The following is a 12,289-nucleotide window of genomic DNA, read 5'->3' as shown; positions in this document are numbered from 1 at the left end:
GAGGGGAGTGAATAGCGCTCGTGACTTTCACTCGTTTCAGATTCGTAAAACTCAAGTAATAAACGCAACGGAAATTAATAAGAGAAACACACGCTAACACAGGTTGTTTACTTGGTTCGGAGCATGTGGCGACTCCTACTCTAAGGCCCAAGTTCGTTGAACTTTTACTACGGGCAATAACTATAATATCGTAAAATTATTACAAGTTAAATACAAACAGAATAAGAATTATACCAACGACAATGGGAAAAAGAAATTTGGAAGCTCCGGGTCGTCGACGTCGAGTTATAACTTCGTCGGACTGCCTCGTTAGCAGCTTATCGGAGAGGGTTGCTTGTTCGTTGATTTTTTGTACTGTTGGTCTGGATGTCCTTTTATTGGACGTTGAAGGCGCCTCTAATTCCAGTCAAGGCGCCTTAAACCCCAACACTTATCCCTCTTTCTGCATTGCGATAAGCTCCACTGACTGCTGCTTATCCCTGCCTGGAGGTGCCTCCAACAAACCTCTGAGGTGCCTCCAAGCCAGTGTCTGAGGCGCCTCAGACTCCTTTGAGGTGCGTTCAACCCCACTTCACAGCCAGCTGATCTCTTTGCACTCGAGGCGCCTCCAAGCTCCATGGAGGCGCCTGGGACACTGTTCATCCGAGGAAAAACTTTGCTCTTTTGTACCTGCAAGACATATTAGACCCAAAACATAAACATATCCTGCAAAACACAGTTAGTACAGATAAAAATAATAAATGAAATGTTAGACAGCCTTTGGTCTGTCCGATCCTGACTTCGGATTTCCACCCGGAAACTCTAGGTCGAACCGACGCCTACTGTTCCCTCTTCCGGGGAACGCGTCCTCACCTACTCCACTCAGGAGAGTTTACCTTTGCTCAGCGTCCGATCCGGTGCTTCCGGTCTTCATGCTGGACGTCCGGTCCACGACCCGTCCAAACTTTTACCCGGTTCGCGACATTAGGATTTCAACCTAGGGTTGCCGCCCCCTAGGATTTTTGTCCGAAGTTCCGACCCGCAAAGACTTTCCGCATAGGGTTACCACCCCTATGACCTAGGGTTACCATCCCCTAGGATTTTTTACTTGCCTACCGCATCTAGGACTTTCCTAAAACACTTAATCATACACATTAGATAACAATTAAACTTAACTTCGAATCCCTTTGCCATTATCAAAACTTGAGTTCGATCGTCGGATGCTTCCCGCACCAACAATCTCCCCCTTTTTGATTATGGCAACCGAAATTCAAAGTTAAGTAAAAAAATACAATAAGGATAAGTATAAATGAGCATGAGCATAACTGAAACATTAGCACATTAAAGCCCCCCCTTAATAGAAGCTTCCCCTTAAAGAAAATTCCTTTTTATTTTGACTTTTCTTTAATTTCCTTTGAATTTCCTCATACTCTCTCTCTTTGCCATATATCAAAATAATTAAGAAGAAAAATGAGTGTAGAAGTAAACCCTTAGCTGTTTAAGTTAATATTCTTTCAAATCTTTGAAAGAGAGTTTTCAAATATTTTCCAAGTGTTTTTAAGATATTTTTCAAAGGATTTTTAAATAAAATTTTCAAATAAGTTTTTCAAATAGTTTTTCAAAGGATTTCAAATAATTTTTCAAAGGATTTTTAACTAAAATTTTCAAATAGTTATTCAAAGGATTTTTTAACTAAAATTTTCAAATAATTTTTTCAAATAGCTTTTCAAAGGATTTTTAACTAAATTTTTAAAATAATTTTTCAAAGGATTTTTAACTAAAATTTTCAAATAAGTTTTTCAAAAAGTTTTTCAAAGGATTTCAAATAATTTTTCAAAGGATTTTTAACTAAAACTTTCAAATAATTTTGAAATTAAGTTTTAAATGATTTTTAAAAGAGTTTTCAAAGAAATTTTAAAATGAGTTTTTTAAAAGAGTTTTCAAAGGTTTTTTTTTTAAAATGAGTTTTTTTAATAGAGTTTTCAAAGAATTTTGAAATTAAGTTTTAAAGATTTTTCAAATAATTTTGAAATTAAGTTTAAAAGATTTTTAAAAGGAGTTTTTAAAAGTGTTTTCAAAGAATTTTTAATATGAGTTTTTTAAAAGAGTTTTCAAAGGTTTTTTTTTTTAAAAATGAGTTTTTTTAAAAGAGTTTTCGAAGAATTTTGAAATTAAGTTTTAAAGATTTTTAAAATATTTTAAAAATTTTTTAAAAGAGTTTTCAAATAATTTTGAAATTAAGTTTTAAAGATTTTTAAAATGATTTTTAAAATATTTTAAAAATATTTTTAAAAGAGTTTTCAAATAATTTTGAAATTAAGTTTTAAAGATTTTACATTTTTTGACTTATTGGAATTAATTAAATTAATTAGGTTTAGTTGATTTTGAGTAAGTTCAACCTAGATCCATCTGACCCGATTCTAAGTTATCAATCAGGTAATGTTAAGTAATTTTGTGAGATGGTTATCTTAATTTAGGTTATTTCTAAGAATTAATTTACATTTGAGTTAGAATTAGGTTTTCTAATTAGTCAATTAAATATGTCTTTACATGATTGATTCTCAGGTCAGGGCGAGGCTTTAGGATTTCTTGAGTATGGGATCAGCCACTCCTTCCTAGACAGAACCGCTCAAAAAAATATATATTTAATTTTCTTTTTGAAACTCCTAGATTTAACTAGCAAGTGTAAATTACGCCTAAATCCTTAAGCTATTCTAGTCTAAGCATGTATATTGCAGGGAAAATAAATAAACAAACATCACTCAATTTTATCTATTTGTTGAGATAGTTTTTCTATTAGCTCCCCCTGGATCATAGCCTCGATATGGTCTATCAAGGAAATGGATCTGATCCTTGGGGACCCAATAGTGACCAGGTCTAACTTGATTAACCAAGTTTGACTTGAGGACCCATGCTTGAATTATGTTTCTATTATTTCTATTTACTAGAGATAGATATAATTTATACTTACTTTTGGTTTTGAATCCAATTCCGGACTTGTTGTAAACGGCTCGCTGTTTTCCATGAATCAAATCCAGATTCTTGGAACCCATGGTGAACCGTTCCAACGTGTCCTTGAGTTCTTTAATTTGAGTTTTCAAATTGGAATTTTCTTCCTTAAGTTGTTGGACTTGAGTTGAACTTCCAATTTGAACTTGCTTAGTTAAAGAACTCGAGTCAGTCGCTTCCTTAAGGGCTGTTACCTCCTTTTAGAGCGACTTGACCCGGATGTTGGATTTTGCCAATTTTTTTTTAACAAGTAAGATACTAATTCTTGCAATTCATCTAAATGAGTTTCGGTGAGTAGGGCACTTACAGTGAGGTTCGGTCATTCGGAAAGGGATACGGATCCGTGGCTTCGCTCGGACTCGGTGTCTGACTCACTCTCGGTTTCGTCAAGATTTACTTGTACTGGCAACGCGAGGAAGCTTGTCGGTTCTTCTTCGTCGCACCCGGATTCATCTGATGAGTCGGACCAAATTCCCTGCAACGCCTTCTTCCTTCGTTGCTTTCGATTTGGACAGTCCTGCTTGTAGTGCCCCTTCTGGTTACAGTCGTAGCAAGTGACTCTAGTCTTGTCCTTTGTGTTTGTTTGAGTTGCCTTTTCGACTTGCATATCTTCCGTACGAGCTTTATCAGTTCGGAAGTAACTTCGTCTTCGTCCACTGTGTCTGATTCGTCTTTGGACTCGGGTTTGGTTTTGCGCCTTGATGTCGGTTCGCGCGTTCTGCTAGTACCTGCAACAAAAGCTATACCCTTTTCGACCGGGTGTGCATTAATCTGCTCATGCAACTCGAATTCAGAAAACATTTTGTCTAATTTAATAGAGGAAAGATCCTTGGAAACCTTGTAAGCATCTACCATGGATGCCCACAAGGTATTCCTTGGAAAGACGTTTAAGGCATACCTTATGATGTCCCTGTTCTCCACCCTTTGGCCGATCGCATGAAGCCCGTTGAGTAGGTCCTGGATGCGTGCATGGAGTTGGCTGACCATCTCACCTTCCTGTATTTTAATATTGTATAATTTATTGAAAATTAAGTCGCGCTTACTTACTTTAGCATCGGAGGTGCCCTCGTGCAACACGATTAGTTTGTTCCACAGCTCTTTTGCACTTGAGAATGGTACGACTCTGTTCAGTTCTTCTTTTGTCAACCCACATTGTAGCATGCAGGTTGCTTTGGCATCAGCTTCAATCTTCTTTTTTATGCTGGCGTCTCAATTGGTGCATGAAACTAATTCTCCGGTGTCGTCACGTGGAAGCTCGAGACCAGTCTGGATAATGATCCACATCTCGACTTGCGTCTTAAGGTGGTATTCCATCCGGTTCTTCCAATAGCCAAAATCGTCTCCGGTGAAAAGTGGGGGTCAAACTGTGCTAAAGCCTTCTTGAAGGGCCATTTAAAACTTGCACAAAAAGGCAAAAAAAGAATGTCCCAGGACTTGATCCTTGATTAGTAGTGTGGTTTTAAAAATAAAAAAACGAACTTGAGTGGTGTTGCACCAACTTCGAGCAAAGAATTCGATTACGAAAAACTTGATCGGAAGACGGCAAGAATACCGATTCCGATCGACTCCAAAAATCTAAAAAAATACCACGAAAAAATTTGCTTGACTGGTAGTTGCACCAAATCGAAGCGACCCCGCTCTGATACCAATTGTTGGATCGAAAGCGCTAGAGGGGGGGGTGAATAGCGCTCATGACTTTCACTCGTTTCGGATTCGTAAAACTCAAGTAATAAACGCAACGGAAATTAATAAGAGAAACACATGCTAACACAGGTTGTTTACTTAGTTCCGAGCCTGTGGCGACTCCTACTCCAAAGCCCAAGTTCGTTGAACTTTTACTGCGGGCAACAACTATAATATCGTAAAATTATTACAAGTTAAATACAAACAGAATAAGAATTATACCAACGACAATGGGAAAAAGAAATTTGGAAGCTTCGGGTCGTCGACGTTGAGTTATAGCTTCGTCGGACTGTCTTGTTAGCAGCTTATCGGAGAAGGGTTGCTTGTTCGTTGATTTTTTGTACTGCTGGTCAAGATGTCCTTTTATTAGACGTTGAAGGCACCTTAAACCCCAACACTTATCCCTCTTTCTGCGCTGCGATAAGCTCCGCTGATCGTTGCTTATCCCTGCCTGGAGGTGCCTCCAACAAACCTCTGAGGCGCCTCCAAGCCAGTGTCTGAGGTGCCTCAGACTCCTTTGAGGCACCTTCAGCCCCAATTCACAGCCAGCTGATCTCTTTGCACCCGAGACGCCTCCAAGCTCCATGGAGGCCCCTCGGACACTGTTCATCCGAGGGAAAATTTTGTTCTTTTGTACCTGTAAGACATGTTAGACCCAAAACACAAACATATCCTGCAAAACACAGTTAGTACAAATAAAAATAATAAATGAAATGTTTGACAGCCTTTGGGCTGTCCGATTCTAACTTCGGATTTTCACCCGGAAACCCTAGATCGAACCGACGCCTACTATTCCCTCTTCCGGGGAACGCGTCCTCACCTACTCCACTCAGGAGAGTTTACCTTTGCTCAGCGTCCGGTCCGGTGCTTCCGGTCTTCATGCTGGACGTCCGGTCCACGACCCGTCTAGACTTCTTCCCGGTTCGCGACACCAGGATTTCAACCTAGGCGCCTCTAATTCCAGTCAAGGCACCTTAAACCCCAACACTTATCCCTCTTTCTGTGTTGCGATAAGCTCCGCTGATTGCTGCTTATCCCTGCCTGGAGGCGCCTCCGACAAACCTCTGAGGCGCCTCCAAGCCAGTGTCTGAGGCTCCTCAGACTCCTTTGAGGAGCCTTCAAGCCAGTGTCTGAGGCGCCTTAGACTCCTTTGAGGCGCCTTTAGCCCCACTTCACAACCAGCTGATCTCTTTGCACCCGAGGCGCCTCCAAGCTCCATGGAGACGCCTCGGACACTATTCATCAGAGGGAAAACTTTGTTCTTTTGTACCTGCAAGATGTGTTAGACCCAAAACACAAACATATTCTGCAAAACACAGTTAGTACAGATAAAAATAATTGATCCTGTCCGAATCAGAAGTCAAAGGACGCTGGGGACGTGGCGCTCCCTGCTGGATCCTCGAGCGCTCCGGCGAACCTGCAACAAAACCGAGCCGGGAGGGGTGTCCCGGCGACGGCCCTCCGACGCTCAAGTCAGGCGAGGAATAACAAGGAGGTGGCTCCAGAGATTCAAAACCAGCGTACCTCCGGTGAAGAAATGGAGGCCTTATATAGACCTCTCGAAAGAGCCTGGGCGCGCCAATCAAAGCAATCACCTGCTTTCGACCATGTCCAGGTATGAGTTTGTCAGAAGGGCATCCATAAGGCCATACCGCTACTGTATCAACCTCTCCATGATGTGACGGCGAGATCCTCTATCGTGCAATCTTGTGTACGGCATAATCATCAGACATGCCTTTGCTGACATCCCATATCCCGAGCCGAACGAATAGGCCGCTCGGCTAATCTTTGTATCCTCGCCCTTATCCTGGCCGAGCGGACCACCCGCTCGGCCCTTCGGTCCCAGCCGGGCAGACACCCGCTCGGCCATTCAGTCTTCCCGCCTTGGCGTCGGAAACCCAAGCCCATGGCTGGGTTATCTCTGGCTCCGCTCGGACCTGCTCCACTGCTCGGCACGGCCATTACCCGCTTAGTCAGCCCTCCATCTGTCCTCAGGCTGGGACCCTTCAGGAAGTGGGTCCCCCATTCTTACCGCCGGATCACTTGCCTTCCCTTCAAGTCTAGTCGAAGGAGGCAGTGAGTCCGACTGACTGGACTATGTGTCCGAGCGGGCTGTCGTCGCCTTGCCGTCGCTTATAATATCCCTTGAGCCGTTCGGCCCTTATGCCAAATTCAGCCGCTCGGCTCTTCGTTTTGGATGTCTTGTCGCTCAACGTGGATGTTTGCTTGTCTAAATCTTCTCGAAAATCACGCAAATCCTTTTCATTAAGTCGAAGCATGCGCGGTATGGGCGCATTAATTGCGCCTGGTGACAGAGCGCCACGTGGCTCTTCTTGCGTGGCGGTGATGATCCGTACGATGGGACGCCGATTACTTTGAAATGGACGGTTAGATGATGACCTCGTCTCTTGTGACCTGCATCCGACGGACGAGGCCGACCAGCCTCGTTCGCATAAAGCCTTCGTCTTCGCCTTTACACTGCATTCTCTGTTTCATTGCGCGTCCTCCGTCGAAGGTGCCCACGGTTGCATCATTCCGGCTGTCCTAGTTCTTGCCTCTTGGTGGTTTTCGGCTTTCCGGTGATCCTCTCCGTTCATCTTCCCTCCGTAAGCTTCTCCCTTCCTTTTGTTCGGCCTTTCCCTTTCGCGTGGAACTCCTTTCGTTCCCTTGCTTGCGAACTCTTATCTGTCCTCCGTTTCCGAGTTTCTTTCGGCTTCCTTCTTTCTTTTTCTTGGTACTTTAGTCATGGCGAGCACTTCCGTACCCGCTGTTGACGTTCATGGTCCCTGGTATATGACCATGGAGAGTCGGTTTGATGAAGAGGGCGCTCGGCGTCTTGTCCGGACGTACGGGATCCCGGACGACCATGAAATAGTTGTAGCCGACCCGACTGACCGGCCCCATAACTCGCCGATCGGTACCATTTGTTTTTTTCTGGACTAATTCCAGGGCGGCCTTAGATTTCCCACCCATCCTTTTGTTTTGGAAGTTTGTAATTATTTTCGCATCCCGCTCGGCCAACTTGTGCCGAATTCCTTCAGGCTGCTGAGCGGGGTGGTCGTCCTCTTTAGGCTGCACAGTATCCCACTCGACCCCCAAATATTCCACTACTTCTTCTACCCCAAACAATCCGAGTTGGGTACTTTTATTTTCCAAAGTAGAATAGGCTTCAAATTTTTTGAGAATATGCCGACCTCCAACAAGCACTGGAAGGAGTTCTTCTTCTATATACGACTTCCCGAGCGGCCAGCATTCAGAACCAAATGGCAGACCGCTGTGCCGACCCAGCCGGAGCTCGGCAAATTCAGAAGCAATCCAGCCTACCTTCATGCGGCAAACTGGTTGTCCGGTCAGCGGTACAAAATCGACCAGTTGCTTCTCAAGGGGGTGTTGTACATTTTTGGACTATCTCCCGTTCGGGCCAATCTCCCCTACCGCATGAGTAAGGACTCTTTACTCCCTTCGCCTTTTTTATCTAACTGATTTTAATTTTTTCCACTGCAGCTGAAGTCATGTGGCGCTCCAAGGCTACCGATCATCTGAAATTGAAGGCCGTGGAAATTGAGGCGGCTACCAAAAAAGAACTCGCCGAGCGGGGTCTCATCCCCAGCCGCCCGGCAGATGCAGGAGAGGGGGGGGGCGCAGTCCGCCCCTGAAACAGAGGTTGCCCCGTCCGCTTCAACGGAGGTTGAGGCGGATCCTGTTTCCTCTGCTCCAGCCGAGCTGGGAGTCCCCCAGGCCGGGGATTCACCACTGGAAGTTCGGCGGAAACGTCGAAGAGGCTCCAGCCTTCCGCCGACCCAAGAGGGCGATCCACAGGCGTCGATCGAGATCGCTTCTCCAGATCACACGCCGTCGCAGATCAGGACCCCCGTGGCCTCGCCCACTGCACAGCCCTCTGGCTCTCCTCCACGGACTCGTCGTCGCTTACGACGGTTGGGCGAAACTTCAACCATAGGGGAGTCCTCGGGCCAGGCGACTGCGGCTGAAGAAGTGCCGGCCGGCCACCCGACCATCAAGACTACCCTTCGATTCCCATCGGAGGAATATTTATTGTCTGCCGATCGGCCATCGATCCCCGTTCACGAAATAACCTTGACGGGTCCGCTCGCCAAACTTTTCGAGGACGCCCAAATTCGGGTAGCCCTCATGACGCCCAAGCAGCTCGGCGATAATCATATGCAGCAAGCCACTCAGGTAGGTTCGTTTTTCTTCCTGTGCCATGCTACTGTTCAGTTCCTGATTTTGTTATTTCTCTTACAGCATTGGGCAGAGCAAATCGCCACTAGCCATCGGCTGGCCGAGCTGGAGGAGCTCATGGAAAAACTCCAAGTCTCGGGGGGTCCATCGGCCGAGCGGGAGAAACAAGCCCGTGAGGCCGAACAGAAGAAGGCCGCTGACCTGGCTACGGAGGTGGCTCGACTTGAAGGCCTGGTGAAGAAGCGCGACGAAGACATGAAGCGCGCCAGCAGCCGGAAGAAGCGGGCGATCGCTGATATGGACAAAATGAAAGTTGAAGTCCGAGCCCTAGATCAGCGATCTAAAGAGCTGGAAGCCCAACTAACTGCCGAACGGGATGGGCGCTCAGCTGAATGCACGAAAGCAGAGGTGGATCAGAAAGTCCTCCACGATTCACTGATTGCCTCCCGGGCGGCGTTCAGAAACTACAAGGAAGGGGAGCCGAGTCGTCTGGCTGCTGCACGTCAAGATTACCTCCGCTCGGAGAGGTTTGGCACGAAATTTGGCGGCAGCGTCTCTGCGACCTTTGCCGAGGCCGTTAAGGTCACTGTGGCCTACTTGAAGAAGGGTGGCCACCTTCCTGCTGGAATGCACATTCCCGCCTCCGATCTGGCGGCCATGATAGACGACATTCCGGACGGCTTCTTCAACTTCGAAGACCTTGAGTGAGGAGTGTTCCTTGTCTGTACCTTGTTTTTACGTTTCCTAAGCCCAGCGCAACTTTTTGTACTTGCCGTTTGGCATGCTTCCCTTTTAATGTAATTATGTCTTTGCTTGTGTCTTCCTATCCATAATATTCTTCTGTTTGCTTAACGTTTATGCTTAGAGTTAGTCATGCTCTTAAGCGTTCTCCGTCACGCGGCCGGTCAGCTTAACCCATTAAACAAAATCCGAGCAGGAGGGCCTACTCGCTTTACACGTATCTAGCCAGTGTGAACTCAACAAACGCCAAGTATCGAAGGACCAACGCCCGAGCGGGCCTAAATGTTTTAATGCTTGTGGGTTCCACGGTTTCTTATTCTCTGATATTCGTTCGTCCGACCGGGGTATTTATAGTCGCCGGACCGACTCTCAATTTTTAACGACGGAGCTCGTCGGTCTTCTATGCGGGGATTTATAGACGCCGGCTCGTCTCTACGGTTTAACACCTGGGCTAGACGGTCTTCCACACGGATATTTATAGCCGGTCGGCGCGGCTCTCGATCTTTAACGACGGAGCTCGTCGGCGCGTCGGCGCGGATATTTATAGCCGGTCGGCGCGGATATTTATAGCCGGTCGGCGCAGCTCTCGATCTTTAACGACGGAGCTCGTCGGTCTTCCGCTCGGATGTTTATAGACGCCGGCTCGTCTCTCGATTTTTAACGACGGAGCTCGTCGGCGCGGATATTTATAGCCGGTCGGCGCGGCTCTCGATCTTTAACGACGGAGCTCGTCGGCGCGGATATTTATAACCGGTCGGCGCGGCTCTCGATCTTTAACGACGGAGCTCGTCGGCGCGGATATTTATAGCCGGTCGGCGCGGCTCTCGATCTTTAACGACGGAGCTCGTCGGGCTTTTAAGCCTAATTTGGACAACGCTTACCTGGCCGAACGGCACAGGGTCTTCGGAATTGAGCCTTTGGCTATTACAATATACCTCCGGCTGAGCAGCTCGGGGCCTTCGTCGTCGAGCGCTTGGCTCAGATAATTTACCTCCGGCCGAGCGGGGCCTTCAGATACTATACCTTCGGCCGAATGGCTCGGGTCGAGCTTGGCTCGGATAATTACCTCCGGCCAAGCGGCGGGGCCTTGAGATACTATACCTCGGTGGCGGCTCGGGGCCCGTTGTCGGCGTTTGGCTCGAGATAATTTACCTCCGGCGGCGGGGCCTTGAATACTATACCTCCGATGGCGGCTCGGGGCCTTCGTCGCTTGGCTCGGATAATTTACCTCGGCCGGCACGAGGCCTTCCAGCTGAGCAGCTCGGGGCCTTCGTCGTCGAGCGCTTGGCTCAGATAATTTACCTCCGGCCGAGCGGCACGGGGCCTTCAGATACTATACCTCCGGCTGAGCAGCTCGGGGCCTTCGTTGTCGAGCGCTTGGCTCAGATAATTTACCTCCGGCCGAGCGGCACGGGGCCTTCAGATACTATACCTCCGGCTGAGCAGCTCGGGGCCTTCGTTTTGGCTCAGATAATTTACCTCCGGCCGAGCGGCACGGGGCCTTCAGATACTATACCTCCGGCTGAGCAGCTCGGGGCCTTCGTCGTCGGGCGCTTGGCTCGGATAATTTACCTCCGGCCGAGCGCTTGGCTCAGATAATTTACCTCCGGCCGAGCGGCACGGGGCCTTCAGATACTATACCTCCGGCTGAGCAGCTCGGGGCCTTCGTTTTGGCTCAGATAATTTACCTCCGGCCGAGCGGCACGGGGCCTTCAGATACTATACCTCCGGCTGAGCAGCTCGGGGCCTTCGTTTTATTTACTCTCGGCCGAGCGGCACGGGCTTCCCATCGAGCTCGGGGCTCGGCAAACATACTCCCGGCCGAGCGGCACGGGCTTACCATCGAGCCTTTGGCTCGGCTAATACGCTCCCGGCCGAGCGGCACGGGGTCTTCCTATCGAGCTCGGGGCTCGGTTTATTTACTCCCGGCCTAGCGGCACGGGCTTCCCATCGAGCTCGGGGCTCGGCTAATACACTCCCGGCCGAGCAGCACGGGAGTTTTTACTCAAGAAACTGCAAATTTATGAGCAACAGAAATAATTGAAGAACTGACCTGCCGACCAGCAGGGGATCTGACCCAATTTCTTGACTCCCGAATACCCGTGGAGTGAGAAGAATATATATACTTGTCGAAACTCATCAAGGCTTCCTCGTCGGACCGATATCGGGGCAGGCGTTGCTCCCACTTGAATTCCGGTCGGGCCCCCATGTTGCCCCCATTTTGCCTGTTGCTCCGGTCGGTCCGCTCAGCTGTGCTATCCGCTCAGCTTGAGCCTTCTGTTTCTGTTGCTTCACGAGCTTAGCTGCTCTTGCCTCAATTAGAGCGTCGGGCCTCTCCTGGGAGAGCATCACGGTGTGTAGTCTTCCAGCTTCGTCCATTGCCTCTGCTCGGATGCAGGTGCGTTCCCACAGACGGCGCCAAATTGATCCTGTCCGAATCAGAAGTCAAAGGACGCTGGGGACGTGGCGCTCCCTGCTGGATCCTCGAGTGCTCCGGCGAACCTGCAACAAAACCGAGCCGGGAGGGGTGTCCCGGTGACGGCCCTCCGACGCTCAAGTCAGGCGAGGAATAACAAGGAGGTGGCTCCAGAGATTCAAAACCAGCGTACCTCCGGTGAAGAAATGGAGGCCTTATATAGACCTCTCGAAGGAGCCTGGGCGCGCCAATCAAAGCAAT

Source organism: Zingiber officinale, chromosome 1B (assembly GCF_018446385.1).
Source record: "Zingiber officinale cultivar Zhangliang chromosome 1B, Zo_v1.1, whole genome shotgun sequence".
Lineage (NCBI taxonomy): Eukaryota > Viridiplantae > Streptophyta > Magnoliopsida > Zingiberales > Zingiberaceae > Zingiber > Zingiber officinale.
The sequence above is the reverse complement of the archived record's forward strand: the minus strand, read 5'-3'. Positions refer to the sequence as shown.